General features: G+C 36.8%; 1 protein-coding gene across 6 annotated transcripts in view; it reads left to right on the top strand.

Moving 5' to 3' along the window:
- Positions 1-17,469, top strand: part of ADGRG6 (adhesion G protein-coupled receptor G6) — a 117,975-nt gene that overhangs the window by 28,716 nt on the left and 71,790 nt on the right. The gene's annotated exons all lie outside the window — the stretch shown is intronic.

Here is a 17,469-nt window from a genome sequence, read left to right as displayed (position 1 = left end):
CAAATGATGTTATGCGGGCAGAGGAAAAAAAGAAGCTTTCTTCCAATTCTTTAAAGGGTTTATTTGTTCCACTGCAACAAATGCTATTCAATTTTCATAATGTTAAAGCCTTAAAGGATGTAAGCTTACAGACATTTGGCAATACAGTCATTGCTACTTCTTCTTTTTCTTTGGAGCTTATTGAGGCATCTAAGTTGCAGCGATTGAAATGAGAAGAAACATTGAAATCTGCTTTTCATCTGTGTAATCACCATGTCATGTAATAATAATGAAGTGGTACTTAAGCAATGATTTAACTCCTTTTCTAAGAAAGTTCTGTGGGGCGGCAGGACCCATTGGGGAGATGTATCAAATATTTTTTCTCAGTTTTTTGAATATTGCGTAAATGCCATCCTGTTGTACTGCCTATATTTTCTGCTGAGATCTGTAGCTTCTAGTAGTTCCAGAGCATTTGATGTTGGCTCACAGTTTCAATTAATGAGGCCAACAATCAGAATAGACACTTGTTTTCTTTTTGTGTTTGTATGACAAGTGCATTTGTACAACTGAATCTGGTCATGTGTAAATTAACATTCTATTTCCCGTAATCTTCCCATCCTTCCAAGTAAGCTTTAAAGCATTTGACTGGCCCCCATTCAGTAATTCTTGGAGCCAATAAAACAGTAAATTGAGTCTAGTTAACCATCCATGTGTCTACCTATCCATCCATGTATAATCTGGATGGTTTTAATTCAAGCTCAAAGTGGAAAATGTTTTCATGTAGTTCAATTATTTTTGCTCACATTGTGGTGAAAGATTTATTGTTGCTTTATAATCAAATTACTGTGGTGTGTTGGCTCTTAATTATAGGAGTACTGCTGTCTAGGCCAAATTTTAATCTCAGAAATGTGGTGTGGAACGCTTCTTATCTTAAATAATCAACTACTGCTTTTGTTAACTCCAGACACATGAAATGTTTCATGGACATCTTGTCTCTAGTAGAAAGGAAAATGTATTATCACAGAGTCTGTACCTTTCAGCAGTTTAGCTCATGTTCACTTTCATGTTTATTGTCTAAGATTTAAAGAAATTAGGTTTAAATTAGTGTGAGATCATGATTGCATTTAATGGATTTGCAAATAATTTTGTCAGAAAGTGAAAGTTAAGTATTTTGTTAAACTGATTTATTGTTTAATAACAATCACAATAATTTTTACATGGTTTTAATTTCCAGGAATTATATATGTACTGCCATATAGTTTATAAGTTTTAGGCATTAAATGAATAAATTGCAATTAAGTTTGTCACATCAAGAATACATAATTTTGGACATTTTCTAATACTTGTTTTAAATAGTGATTATTTTTTCCTTTGTATCTCCTGAGATTTTGAACTACACATTTGCAGTTTTGATTATTTGCAGTTTCGAACAAAAATGTTCTCTCTAGAAATCTCTAGGTCAATCAGAGTGATTCGATGGTTAGCATCCTTCAGTTATGATGGAGGACCTAGAGATTTCTCCTTTCTGAGGTTCTCTAGCTCCTCCAATGTGATCCTGTGATCATCTTCCAGCAGAAGAGTTGTGCTGAAAGACCTAGACTTTCCTAAGGAGATGTTCTCTCAGATAAAAATGGCAATTTCTTTATTTGAAGTTTTTCACTTTCACAGGGATCCTTTGTCCTAACCCTAGCAAACGTGGAGGGCTGAATGTATTTCTTATCTGGTTTCTTCAACATAATATTTATTAGTAATGTTAGATACTGTTTAATGTTATTTAAATAAAAAATACTTCATCATCCTGGATGTCACGTTATTAACTGGGAATAAAGGAAACGATGCTGCAAATTAAATGATAATTGGGTGGCTTTAAAAAAACAACATGATGTTGCACTACCTTTTGTTTAAATATGTCCATAAGAAAATTACATATTTCCTAAGGAAAGGTAATCACCAAATTTGGAAGGATTCCCTTTCCTATTTACCCTCAATATCTCCTCTGAGGGGCAACAAATATCCCCAGAATCCCATGAGTAAAAGAAGTATTCACCTTCTCTAGGGAGACTGATGGCCTATTCTGTCGGCACAGAGATTGAATTGGATCTTGGCTTAAACACTTAGAGACAAATAAATTAGAAATGATTTTACAATCTAAGAAGTATTGAGGTAGTAAGAGTTCCTGATAAAAAAAGTTGACACACACTTCCCTCAGACTTAGGTGAGGAGAGTTTGCTAGCTTGAGTGCTGGTGTCCACATGGTGATCTGCTATTTTTACGATTGCTGGCTTCTTCCTCTCACGTTTCCTCACAGTTTTCAAAGGCTTGATAAGAAGCAACTAATCAGACAAAGCAATGTTGATGGATTGCCAAGCCAAGCCAAACAACTATAACTATATAACTATCTCTCTATATAAAAATGCTCTATTCGTTTTAGTGATATCATAACTCAAAAACCGCTGAATGAATTGACACCAAATTTGTCCCCCACACACCTACTAACCCAAGGAGTGACCATCACTCAACCTCCCCCCCCCCAATAATGAAAAGAACTTTAAAATTTTTAAAAAGAAGACAACACAGCACATGTGCACAAACACCTTCCCTGCCCCCCCTCCCAGCGCGAGGACACAGCCAGTGTGAGAGGCACCAATGGATCAGGACAGAAGGCAAGGGAGGCTAGGAGCACTGAGGAGGCCACTTCACCTTCCCCTTGGAGAAAACGGTGGTGCTAGGACTCTAAGCAATCCTGCCCTCCACCGCTTTTCCTTTCCTCCCTGTTTCTGAGGGAGTTCCCACCATAGCCATGCCCCCTTCTGGGAGTCAGCCCTGCCCATTTCTTCCTTTTGTATTGAAAGCCATCTCAGGGAACAGGAAGAGAATGGAGAAAATGGTAGCACTAGGACCCCCGCCTAAAGACTCTAAGCAATCCTGCCCCCAACCGTTTTTCTTTTCCTCCCTGTCTCTGAAGGAGTTCCCACCACCATAGCCATGCCCCCTTCTGGGAGTAGGCCCTGCCCCTTTCCCTGCCTTCTCGGGGTTCTGGTCCATAGCCACACCCCTTTCAGCATGTCTTCCCTGTCTTCTTAGGGTTCTTTTTACTCAAACCCATGCCCTCTTTCTTCCCTTTTTTGTGCATTGAAAGACAGAGGAATTTCACTTCTAGAAACCTCACGGAAGGACTGCCCTCCTCAACTGTTCTGACAATCCTGCCCTCCTCAGCTGTTCTTTTCCTCCCTGGTAATGAGGAAATTCCAGCCATAGCCATGCCCACTTTTAGGAGTTAGCCCCATCCCTTATTTATTTATATCCTTTATCTCTCCACACAGAGACTTGAAGCAGCTCTCAATCAAAAACATTACTACTTAAAATATACAAATATACAATAGTAAAACAGTATCTTACTATATATTATACTAAAATAATCCATTTCAAAGTAGATAATGTGGATTATCTGTTTGATAACCTGGACTATATGGCAGTGTAGAAGGGGCCTAAGATAAGAAGAACATGTTTGTTGCAGTGTGCCTTCTCAAGTCATGTGAGAGGAGGTATAAAGAAAGAAGGGAAATAAAAAGGGGGGAGGAAGGAAAGAGGAAGAGAAGGAAGGAAGGAGAGAAGGAAAGAAAAAAAGGAAAGGAAGGAGAGAAAGAGAGAAGTAAGGAAGGAGAGAAAGAAAGAAGGAGAGAAAGAGGGAAGGAGGATTGACCACAGCAATGCATGGTGGGTACAGCTAGTTTAATATAAAGTTATACCCAATCTTCTTCCAACATCAGGTGTGGCCATCTTCTGTGCAATGTGCACAGTGGCTTACCTGGCTCACCGGGCTTATGAACTAAGCTGACAGTACTACTACTTACAAGGATACACTCTCCACAAAATCCAAGCAATTTGCAAAGTTCCTATGATACCACACATTGATTGTGCTATATAAATATTTTTTTTAAGTAAATAAGATATAAATATGGCTTTGTGGCTTTATGGCCCATTACAGTAATATTTTTTCAGTTGTTTTTCAATTTCACAATAATTTTGCTTATGTTCACTTCGTGGAACACAAAATCCAACTCTTCGATCACTGACCAATAAGTTAGAAGTGCTTCACAGTTAAGAAAATTTTGGTATTTATTTTATCTAATTACTAAAGTTGTTTTGCCAGTCTGATTCATTCAGTGTTCTAGAATGTACATTTTACCTGGTGGAAGTTTTTTTTTTTTTTTTTTTTAGTGTTGTAAGCTACTTTGGCTCTCTTTTCAGATAAAGAAGGATATAAATATATATAATATTAACAATACCTCTGCATCTTGTGTGTATTTCTTTGCCAGTCATTTCTCTCATTTGATAATCTTTCTCTATTTCTCTTAGTCCTTTGATGATGAAGATGATGATGATGCTGATGATGATGAGACTCAGCATACTATTGAGGGAATTTACCTCTTTATCACATTTGAATATATTACTACCTTAATATTAGAAACATGATTTTAATAGTCTAATTATACACATAACCTAATCCAAGTCATGGTGCATAAGATTGTAACTCCCATTAGACACAGTAGGGATTTATTTTTGAAAAAAAATATTCATTGAATTGTGCAGCATAATTTTCTGTATAACACTTTTTACACAGAAAAAGTGAACAAAGATACACTTTGTTAGGGTAATCATAAAATGTAGTTCTGCTAAGAACCTTCTGATATTATTTCCTGAAGAGTGATTGTTTTCTTAGAACCGGAGATCTTTCCTTTTGTAAACCAAATAAGTGTGATTAAGAGACTGTTACATCATGATTCAGGTAGGATGTTACACCCAAGCCTAAACCAGCACTAATGTAAATAATCCTTCATGTATCCCATTTAAATCTCAATCCCAAAGCCATGAAATGTTGGACTGTATTCCCAATGTTCTTTTATAATCACTGAATTGAAGATGCCCATTTAAAAATCTATATTTAAAATATGAAATACTTGATTCCAAGTCATAGTGCATAAGATGGTGTATTACTTTCTGTAATTCCTACTATACATCAAATAGGGCAGTGGTTCTCAACCTGGGGTCCCCAGATGTTTTTGGCCTACAACTCCCAGAAATCCCAGCCAGTTTACCAGCTGTTAGGATTTCTGGGAGTTGAAGGCCAAAAACATCTAGGGACCCCAGGTTGAGAACCACTGAAATAGTGCCTTACACAGATCTGTTGCTTGATACATTTCTGCATTATTTAATAATTGCTTTGTTAGGACTACTATATATGCAGCATTCTACACACACATAATAATGCATGTTCTGTTTTTCCAGTGAACTCTGTAGTGATTTATCTGTATAACATTTTGTGACTCTCATGAAAACGTTTTCATTGATATTTCATTGATGCATATAAGGAATATGGACAGGATGCTAAAGATGTTGTTCATTGACACCAAGGCTCTAAAATCATTTCTGGTGTGACCTGTTTGCAATGCTCAAGTGATACTTGAGAACCTTTGTGAATTACTTTATTTAGCAACACCCACATCAAACTGCAACTTGTTTTTTAAGAGCAGATGTGGGCTGGAAGAAAATCTTCAGAGCAATTTTAGCAAATAAGTACTATGTGTGAATGTCTAGATCATTTTGGATTGAGATTCCATGTTGTCTTATTTGCATCTGAATTATTACTCAGGTTCTTATTTTAGCAGAGCTAAATAATTATGAATTATTTAGCTATGCAAGAATAAGAACCAAGATTTATTGAGAAATATCTAGGGGTTTCTTTTACCTTGTGGGGGCAGGTAGAATATGGGGACATAATTTTGAACAGAAAATAACTTTTAGTGTACTAATAAGCAAACCTTTCCCAGCATTTCCCCATTTAAATTTATTTTCTTCTAAATCTGCTTGCTATTTAAAAAAAAAACTGGCAAAATCTAGATATAACTGCATGTGAAATCAAAATTACTTTACAACTTTTGAATATTCAAAAGGTGTCCTGTTTCAAAACTGTGTGTAGTTCCAGGTCTCAAAACTTGGTTCAGTGTCAAACTTTTGCAATCTATGCTTTATTGGTGCTGAATAATAAAATGAAAGGTATACAACTAATGACCATTCTAGCCTTTTATCTGATGGGGTCGTAGCCCATTGTAGAAATAGACACCTAAACAATAATTCCATGTAGACTATCCCTAGCCAGCAATTCAGTCCTGGCTATATGGGACCAAGGTTATATGAATTTCCAGTGATGATATAGACGTAAGGGGAGAAAATCAAAGTGCATCACTTCCTCCTCAATGGCTGTGAGAACTAAGAAAGAAGGTTAGTACCTTAACCCTTATCAAAAAAGAAGTATAGTGGAGAAAGGCGGTGTGTATCCCAAGATAACCTAAAAGAAGTGTTAACCCCTGTATTCTCGCCACTGTGACAGCACATCTCAGCTTTCTGAATGCCTGGGCGAACATGGCAGCAGTAGTAGGCAGGGGTGACTGATGGTTTTGCATCCCTTGAGAATGGATCTGTGTTTTCTTTCTTTCTGCACCTTGTTGCCTCGACCACACATTATACAGCCACATTTAGGATGTGGAGGAGGAATTCCTTCCCTATCCATCCACCCTTTAGAGTGAACACAAACAGTTATTCCTGCTGGAATTTTGTCCTTTGGCATCATTTTCCTTTGCTACATCCTTTCCATTCTTCATTGCATGCCCCTAGGTTCTGTACTCAACTTACCCATGGGTCATATCAAAATCCATATTTTTGGCACCCAAAACATGTGTTCGACTTATATATGTGATCAATTATACAAGGAGAGTACCTGTATATATGTTACTCTCTTAGTCTACTATCAATCTTCATTTCTTCTACCAGCATCAAACTGCCAAGGTAATGTAAAACAAACAAAGTCATATGATTTCATATATATTTGAACTACTAGTCTAGTTTCCTTCATGAGTGTTACTTCAAAGATTTCCCTCTACAACAGAACAGACACATGCCACTTCGCAGCTTTGATATAATTGTGAATATGTTTCAGTTTCCCCTTGTGAATTTTTTTCTGATGGGTTATTTAAAAAATGGTGTAGTATTCAAAGATATAGCCACCTTAGTCTGTGTCAGCATAAAAAATATAAAGAAACACTGTATCATCTTTAAGACTAAGAAAAAGAAGCTTCTAGCACAAATTTCTAGGAGATATATCCGTTGATAAATACAAACCTGGCAATTCAAACTGTAAGAAGTGTTTGAAAGGAGAATTAAGAAGGTTTTTTTTTTTAAAAAAAGAGACTCAAAGTCATCAGCTGCTGGGGTGCTCTTTCAAATTTATATCACCCCTAGAGAAAGTATGTCTAAGTTCTGACAGCACTTGTAAATTTTGACTCTGTACATTGTGTTACTATTCAAGTTAAAGAACATTGTGCTTAATTAGAAGAACAGTCATATAGTCAGTTTGAAAACAATTTGTTCAACTAATTTTATTAAGAAGAACATGAAACATATCTTAAGTAGTTTCCCAACTCATTTTAAGAATTTGTCTGCACTTGTCCTCCTGCCCCATAAATCTTTTCAAGACTCTTTAAAGTATGTCTCCAGAGATAACAAAATGCCATTTTCCTGTCTGTAGTATTTTTAAATACATAATCATGAAAGAGATTTCCTTTGGCTAATTGTAAAGCAAGTCAATTGTAAAGCTGAGCCATTGCAGACGATGATTTAAAGTGCAGCATTAGGTCAAGTTAATAAAACATGCTGTTTTCAACAGCATGTATTTTTCCCCTTTGAAAGGTAATTGTTTAAGATTTCTTAACAAGATGTTGTCTTTTAAAAAATTACTTTTTAGCAATGCTGACCTCAGTCATCATCCCCCCTATGGTTTCCATTCTAAAATGATTTTTTACATGTGTTCAGGAAAATGAACACATAAAAAAAAACTTACTTTGTAAGACTTCACAAATTTCCTTCTTTACTATATTTCATATATCATAATAATAGTGTCTGTGGTGACTGATGTGGAAATGGAACCATATTTCCTGGAACACAGCTCAATAAAAACGAAAAAAAATCTCCATGTCAAAACAAAAGTTAAGAAGGTTTGTTTTATGGGTAGCAGCTCAGGCCAATAAAAGATTTATATAGAAGAACGCTGTTCAGAATATGGTGTAATCTGCCCACTGACTTGCAAAGTGAGAAGACATATTCTAGGTGTTTATAATCTTATTGAATAATTTTGCATTTAATTATTGAATTGTTTATTACATTGTGGATAACAATAGACATCCTTTTTCAGAAGCTTTTCAATGGAATGCAGGTGGATTAGACAGAATTAGAGAACACCTAAAGAGATGAAATCAAGGCAATGAAACTTGATTTTGCCCTAATACCAACTTTACTAATGATAGTAGTCTTTCTCTATCAGTGAAAATGAGAAAACAGAGAGAAGAACTGAAAGTTCAAACAAATTCATTCAATTCAATTTTAATTTTGAAATGCATACTCAAAGAATTGAGGTTTGACCAGTGGAAACTAGACTAGAGGGCCAGTTCTAGGGCAGTCCCAGCTGAATCTGGCTATCTGGAATCTCCATTAACAGCATGGAGAAAAGATGGACTTTACTGTGTAATCTGTTCTTATGTGGAATATTATTTTTAGGCAAGTGGTGGAATCCCTTTTTAGTCAAATTATTTAGAAACAGACTGGAAAAAGGATTAACTTCTTCTAAGGAAAATCCTACAATGGGATAGATGAGGTAATTTTAATAGCCTTCTTCCATTTTTGTAAAAATAAATATACTTAAACAATAAAGGCTGTGTCCAAACTTAGATGAAGTTAGTTCCAAATAATTTCTGTGTATTTTGGAAAAGACCAAAAGTGGAAGTTATGGGTATATGAAGAAGAAATAAAAAGGTAAAGACACACTTTCTCCCTAAATATTGCCTTTCTCTCATATATACTGTGTATATAGTGTGTGTGTGTGTGCGTGGATATGGTCATGTCAACACTTATGCTGCGTTTCACTACAGTATTCAATATTCAACAGTCAGCACTTACTGAATCCATACTACAACAACACTTCTGTTGCCATTACTGTAAACTATACAGAAAAGAGTTTATGAGGCTGTGGCTCAATACAGGTGTAAGTGTATATTCAGATTTGTTCATGTGCTGCTTTATATCACAACATACTCTTTGTATAGTCTACAAGGGACACATATTCCAGTAGGTAATATAAGTCATATTGAGGGAAATCTTTACAGGAATTGTGAACAAAGAGCCTTGCAGTACTATAAAGGAAAAAAATAGAATTATTTCACCATGACTCAAGCTTGTGCATTAAAGGAGAGGGAAATTAAAATGGAACCATTATCTAATACTTGACCAAAGTTTTTTTTAATGAAAGTTCAGTGAAACATTGCTTGTTGCAAATTATTACAATGTTCTTCACTCTACTGAGTTAGTTCTTTAATAAAAAAAAGTAAGTACCGCCAGTAATTGCAAGTCAGTTTTGTTTTTGGGTTTTTTTGTGTATAAATTTCTAATGTGGATGCCAATGAAAATATTCTTAAGTTACATTGGGCGTAACACAGGATTTTCACACTACCCCTTCCTCAAGGGAAATCCGTAACTGGTTTCAATGTGACTGCTTCACAAATTGTGGATAGAACCAGTCAATCCATTTCGCTTTTACTTGAATTTTCACTGGCACAAACCCAAGAAACCAAGGGGAAACAGGCAGGGCAGGGCTCCAAGTTTGGTTCAGAAAATATTGTCTGTTTTTATATCTGGTTCCTTTTTGATTTTCAGTCTGCTGTGAACTTATTAAAGGGGTAACGGTTTAACTGTCAAAAGATGGAACAGGTATAAATGCAATACTCATGGACACTGTTTACAACATTGTGTACGTGTGTATGAATATACAGAGTACATTTTGGAATATTTAGCTTTGATAATGAAAATGTATATTAAAACCGTTTTAATGTATATTTATAACTATTTTTATGTATTTGGTTGTATTTTATTATGTGTTTTATATTGTGTCAGCATTGAATCGTTGCCTGTTGGAAGCCGTCCTGAGTTCCTCCATGGCATGGAAGTTGAGAAGGACGGGGTATAAATATTCTAAATAAATAAATAAATAAATAAATAAATAAAATCTTTGGAGTATGGAGAGTGCTTCAGAGACCACCTCCATCTTGTCAGATCCTCCATTAATAAAAGTTGGGTGCATGCACTGAACCAAGAAAAAGTATAGGAATAAGAAGAACCTCAAAGGAAGTTGCAGCTCTGCTCTGGGCAATTAACTTTTTCCTTCTTCTATTTGCCTTGGTCCTGGCAAAGGTTTCTTCATGAACCAACACAACTAAGAACCTATTCACAAGTAAGACAAGGCAGGCGGTAATTGAGCATGGTTGGAAAATCACATATAAAGCACTAAATAATACGCTCAAAGAGGTATTTTAGATTCCAAATAAACCAAAAGCCTTATTGATTTCTTTACAGTAGCTGTATATTATCAGAAACACAGCAGATGTATTACCTGACTGTTACCTGACCATGGATTGCTTTTCATATTCTGATAGATATAATCTACCTGTTTGTAGATTATACAACCTTCCTAATACTGTATAAATTGACTGAAGTTGAAGTGAATACAAGTAGCAATACAATAACAAGACATGACACAAGGAAGATGTGGAAAGGAAAAGTAATAGATGGTTGTTATGGAAGTCTCCAGATGTCTTCTGTCTCAGAAACCACTAGGCAAAATTTCAACAGGTCTCCTGTGGTTTGAATTTGGGCAAAGGGCTTTGTAGCTCACCATGGCTTCTCCTATTTCAGTCTTGATTATAGTAGATTTACCTGTGTGTTGACTCACCATTCAACCACTGAATCAATATGTCTACTCTATTTTGGACTCACCAGCAGGAGTCCAACCTGGTAATTAGTTCATCAATGCATGTCTGGTTCAGAACCCAAGCACATCTGACTGCAAGTAAACAAAGTAGAGATATCTGTATAGCCATTCAACTGCTATTTGTTAAGAGCCACGGTTTAGGCAATTTTCAGTCTGAACTTTTTTGCTTTTTAATTCCCTTTGGTTCTACTGATTACAATCAACAATCCACCCACAAGGATTTAACAAGAGGTTAAACTCATCCTGTTGTAACTTGAATAGGATAAAGACTTTTCACCACCATACATGTTAATCTGTTTATTTATGCTTGTCTGTCCATGTTCATACCGAATTACTCTTTCTTAATGTATCTATGCTTTAAAAAAGAAAATGAATGAGGTTCTAGGGTTCTAGATTGCTTAGTAACTTTTTAAAATCTCTAACACGTGAGAGATATGTTTTGTGAGAAAAAAATCATCATTAATATCACTGTATTCTGGGAACTGAAAAAAATGCTACCGTCTGTTAGTATCTCATTCATAGAATCATAGAATCATAGAATCAAAGAGTTGGAAGACACCTCATGGGCCATCCAGTCCAACCCCCTGCCAAGAAGCAGGAATATTGCATTCAAATCACCCCTGACAGATGGCCATCCAGCCTCTGTTTAAAAGCTTCCAAAGAAGGAGCCTCCACCACACTCCGGGGCAGAGAGTTCCACTGCTGAACGGCTCTCACAGTCAGGAAGTTCTTCCTCATGTTCAGATGGAATCTCCTCTCTTGTAGTTTGAAGCCATTGTTCCGTGTCCTAGTCTCCAGGGAAGCAGAAAACAAGCTTGCTCCCTCCTCCCTGTGGCTTCCTCTCACATTCACATTAAACTTGGTAAAGCTCTCAGTAATAGAATGAAATGGTCATTTTAAAATGTCAAAAATGTGCACTATTAGAAATTTCCAGATTTCTACAGCAGGCAAAATTAAGAGAATTGGAGGGTTCAGTAACTTGCATATTCTTTTTGAGCCCAGATAGAGGTATTCCATTCATATTGATTTTGGATCCCCTCTGGTCCAACACAGGTCTTTGCTTTAAAAATAAAATAAATTATAATCCCAAAACCAAGTTCTCTTTGCATATTTTACACATTGGGAACTACTAGAGAATCAGAAATCTGGTTCAGTAGATTTATACTTCTGATCTGCCAAACATGTTTGCACTGTCGCTGTGAAACTTCTTATTGATTTTTAAACAGAAACAGCTTTATTCTATTTCTGCCCCAATTTATTTCCATGAAAAAGTTTCTGTACATTTCTTATTTATTAGCTTTAAAAGCTTCACAGTACTGTGAAAATTCTAATCTGTTCACCCAAAAATTCTGTCAGGAGATTTTAACTGATATAACACCATAATTCTGCTCTATGCACTTACAATAAGCACTATGCTCTCACTGCTCAAAATTATAGATTTAGGACTTTCTTCAGCATAGTTTTCATTTGAGGCTAGCAATTTAAAAACAAAATAGAATTATTCATAGTGCTGACTGCACTGATACTTTAGCATAAAAAAGGAACAATGATTCATGTCTGAGAAGAGTTTTCATTTGGTTCAGTTAACTGTTTTGCACACCAACCAGTTCAGCCATAGGCTGAGTTCTTTCTGAAGCAAAAAGCATCAGCAAATGAAGACATAAAGAAAGCAGATTGCACTGGAGATAAAATACTCTTTGTCCCCTGGCTTCAGTGGCCAAAATCCAATTGTTGAAAAAATACCCTCTTTGTCCCCTGGCATCAAGTGGCCAAAATCCAAGTGTTGAATAATTTTTATGAGAGTACAAGCGTGTCTTTCATTGTAGTAGAAAAGATTTCAGTAGGCTTGTGCACTATTTCCAGTTTAGCATATGTAAGCTTTACAATTCTCTTTACTGCTACTATATAGATGAAATCAAGGAAGAAAGCCAAAAATATAAACTCTAGCTAAGGTTTAGGTTTGAGTACCTTACACAGCTTATAGAGGTGGAAAGAAGAAGAAAGTTGTTTCTTCCCACTTGGAATCTCAGTGGAATTTTATCTTGAATATGTTTTTTTATGTTTATTATGTTTATATAATTTGTGCCACATAAATTATAATGGCATTAACTATAGCCACAGGATAAATGAATTGTCATTTTCTTTTCTGAATCTGAAGACTATCACATAGCACCCTCCAATTTCTTTCCCACATGCTGTTCTAAAAAGGAAGGCTAGCAGAATTGAGGTTTGTGATGGCCCATGTGTCTGACACACTATAACTACTTTTTTATTTTCTGTTTATACCTTATGTAGGAAAAAGAAATGTTTTGCTTGTCCTGTCGCCAGTCCAGGCCACATACATCACGGTGGTTTGGCTCCTTCTCCTGTTTGTCTGCAGGTGTGCCCTCCACTGTCGTTATTCGTCCACTTGTTAAGAGTCCTAAATTTAGAAATGCCTCTGACCTGCGGCTTTGGCATTTAGATGGCAAAACATTTGTCACGTCTTAAATAAATCCCAAAAGTGTGAGTGGTAAGGAATGGACTTCTAATGGCCCAAGTAAAACTGTACAAGGTATTTTCTGTACAAGTGTTTCTCAAAATTCTTCATTTGTCTTTGAAAATCATTAGGATAAATATGTAAAAGCATGTCTCTCTTGAAAGCCATGGCAATGAATGTTTTCTCTATAGACTAAACGCCAAAAATATAGAAAGGCTATCTGGCTTGGATACTTACAAGAAGGATACACTCTTTATAAGTCTCTACAGAGAGTTGGTTGTTAACTACCATCCACTCAAGTTTGTCCTATGGGTGATGACTGAGATATCTTCAGTCATACTTTCAACAGCCCTGTAGATTCAGGGTCATGATTCTCTATCCATCTGAAATATAGTGTTCCTCTGTTCCTGTTGCCTTCTACCTTACTAAGTACACTTCTCCTTTTTAGTGAGTCATCTCTTCTCATGGTACGGCCAGAGTCATCTTGGCGTCCAGAGAGAGTTCAGACTTGACTCTCTCTAGGACCCATATATTGGTCTTTTTAGCAGTCTACGGTATCCACAAAACTCTTCTTCAGCACCATATTTCAAATGAGTTGATTTTCTTCCTATCAACTTTCTTCATTGTCCTATCAGCTTTCTTCACTTCACTTTCACATCTGCACATAGATATGAGGAATATGATACATGGACAATCCTAACTATAATATTCAGTGATATATTTTTATACTTTAGGATCGTGTTCAATTTCTGCAAAGCTGTTCTTGCTTCTGCTCAGAGTTGAAGCATCTGAACAATGCCATGGAACCCATACTGGTCTAGAGCAGAATCCTCTTGCCCACCCCCAGATTTCGGTATATATGTAAATGAGCTCTATATCTATGGTAGCGAGTTGAGTATATGAAGGCAGGGAGAAACAGCAATGACAGCCTCTCCACCTATTTATTCTAAGCTCCTACTGCTTTTTTTTCATGTGTCACTCTTCCACATATTTCAGTGTACTATACATGTGGCCAAGATTATGGCAACAAGAATGATTGACAACTGGAAAATAGAGGGAGAAACCGTGGAGGCCGTGACAGACTTTGTATTTCTAGGTGCAAAGATTACTGCAGATGCAGACTGTAGCCAGGAAATCAGAAGACGCTTACTTCTTGGGAGGAGAGCAATGTCCAGTCTCGATAAAATAGTGAAGAGTAGAGACATCAGACTGGCAACAAAGATCCGCCTAGTCAAAGCCATGGTTTTCCCTGTAGTAACCTACGGATGTGAGAGCTGGACCTTAGGGAAGGCTGAGCGAAGGAAGATCGATGCTTTTGAGCTGTGGTGTTGGAGGAAAGTGCTGAGAGTGCCTTGGACTGCGAGAAGATCCAACCAGTCCATCCTCCAGGAAATAAAGCCCGACTGCTCACTAGAGGGAAAGATACTAGAGACAAAGTTGAAGTACTTTGGCCACATCATGAGGAGACAGGAAAGCCTAGAGAAGACAATTATGCTGGGGAAAGTGGAAGGCAAAAGGAAGAGGGGCCGACCAAGGGCAAGATGGATGGATGGCATCCTTGAAGTGACTGGACTGACCTTGAGGGAGCTGGGGGTGCTCTGGCGTAGGCTGGTCCATGAGGTCACGAAGAGTCGGAGACGACTGAATGAATGAACATACATGTGGACCTAGAATAACCAAATGTTCATATATAATTCCAGACATAATTCCATCTCACAGGATATTGTGTGCACACACACACATACATATAATTACTTACAGAACTGGACTCTAACATTTAAGGGTTTCCATCCATTGGAAAATATTAACCAGTGGTCATGGAAAAAGAAAGGGGGGGGGGAAAGAGTTGAAAGTCAGATTCTGAAGTCTATAACCATATGGCTTTTTGGGCATGATTGTACTGAATTTGTTTGTGCACATTTATTCATAATGCATTTCTGTTTTGTATATATTTAGTACCCACAAGTATAGGTCCTTTCCGGACAAATGATATAAAATATTACTTCATGGCTATAAAAAAGTTTTGAAAAATTGTTAATGAGTTAAAGTCATAGTTTAAGATGTAAAATAATTTTAAAAAGTAAATGCCTCATGTAATATTAAACAAATAAAGAAGAATCAATTTAGAGAAAATTAGGTTTATGTACAGTCATTGGATTTAGTTTTATTTTTCACTGGTGATCTCATTTGAAACAGAATATTTGTGCGAAATATTAATATTGATAATTCCAAAGAAACTGACTTTTTTTTTTAAAAAAAAGGCAATACTCATTCTTAAACAGTTTTGTCCATGTGTTTGGGATGTGCCCTTTTGAGAACGATTTAATCTTGCTGTATAACACATTTAATCTTGCTGTATAGCACATTCTAATCTAACAATGATACTGGGAGTACACACAGTGGATGGCTTATCCAAAATCAGGGCCTACAACTACTGGGCAAAACTGATGGCCATGGAAAATGATAAACTCCCCAAACTGTGCCTGTTAGAGCAGATAGAAAATCAACATCAGACCTCTTGGTTAGTTCTCCTGACAAAATACATTAGGAGCTGTGGATTTCCGACTCGGTATCCGAATCTCTTAGAAGAGTTAGACCCAAAAATAGTTGCTCAACGAGTATTGGATATAGAAGGCCAAAAAGACATCGCTACCCTCAGTAAAGCTGGCTCACTGAAATGGTTAGGCCGCTTTAAACATACTTTCCAAACAGCTCGATACCTAAAAACAGAAATGCCTAAACACCTTAGGAGGGTATTTACCAGAGCTCGTTTTGAACAGCTGGATACAATGGACAAGCACGGAAGGTTTAATCAAGTCCCATACAAGGAACGATTTTGTATTTGTGGATCACCAGAGGTGGAGGATATCACACATGTATTGTTCAACTGTGAGCTGTATAAGAAAGAGAGAGACCATTGCCTTGGACCATACATTATTCAAAAAACACACTGGGACCCATATATTAAAACCTCATTTTTGTTGGCCGGCCAGAACCCTAAAATAACACACAAAACAGCCCTTTTTCTATTCAAAGCAACACAGCTGAGAATTGCACATTTAGAATCAATTGGGGTAAACTGTGGAGGTGACGCAGACATTTGACCTGAACGAGATCTTGTTAACAGCTTGTTTATTTTAACTTCTTTTATACCGAGGGTTGTATGTTGTATGTATGACTATGTATGACTATATGTTAATTGTGTTATGTGTTAAATGTTTTGATACGGCCAATAGGCCAATCAATAAAACGTATAATAGAATAGCATCACTGTTAGATTACTGCAGTGCCCTATACATTTGGCTACCTCTGAAGAAAGTTCACAGATTATAATTGGTTCAAAATAAAACACTGCAGACAGACCACATGAACCATTTGTTGGTTGCCAGCAGTTCCTGGGTCCAATTTAAAGTTCTCTTTTGGATCTTCAAAAGCCTAAACTGGAGATGGGTAAAAATTATACCAGTAAGTATTTAGCAAACATACTTTTTCTGGAAATGTATGAAGTACAAAAAGGATTAACAATGTAGGCTTTCTGTCTATCAGAAGTTGTTTTATTCAATTAATGAGACTTTTCCTCAGGGAAGCTATGATAACTGTACCAAGCAGGTTAGCCACAGATTTTTAAAAATCACTCCCACAGTCTGTTATCAGCCTTCATATCTTTTCCAAGTGTCAAACTACAAAGCAAATGCAACCCCCCCCCCAAAAAAGTCAATTAATACAAGTTCAATGCTAACAGTTACTAACACTAAACCTAACAAGGACTCAAAACCTATCTGCCTAGGTGCGGAAGCCTAGTTCATGACATAGGCCAAAGTACCACAAAGTTTTGCCAAGTAGGATGAAGGTATCTTTCCGCTTTCCAAATCCCAGCTGCAGATTTCCCCATACAACATAGCTGTTACCTCCACAGTGGAGAGCAGAGGGTCATGTAGGCACACTCACTTCTGTTCTTGTTCTCAGCTCAGCATGTAGGGAGAACTTGAAAGTTGCAATTTGGAAAGTGAAGGAGTACAAGTGCTATCCTTCTGTTTAATGGAGCTTTCGGGTAAAGGTAAAGGTTTTCCCCTGACATGAAGTCCAGCCGTGTCATCTCCATTTCTAAGCCGAAGAGCCAGCATTGTCCGTAGACACC

This window comes from Anolis sagrei, chromosome 1 (genome assembly GCF_037176765.1).
Source record: "Anolis sagrei isolate rAnoSag1 chromosome 1, rAnoSag1.mat, whole genome shotgun sequence".
Lineage (NCBI taxonomy): Eukaryota > Metazoa > Chordata > Lepidosauria > Squamata > Dactyloidae > Anolis > Anolis sagrei.
The sequence above is the reverse complement of the archived record's forward strand: the minus strand, read 5'-3'. Positions and strand labels throughout refer to the sequence as shown.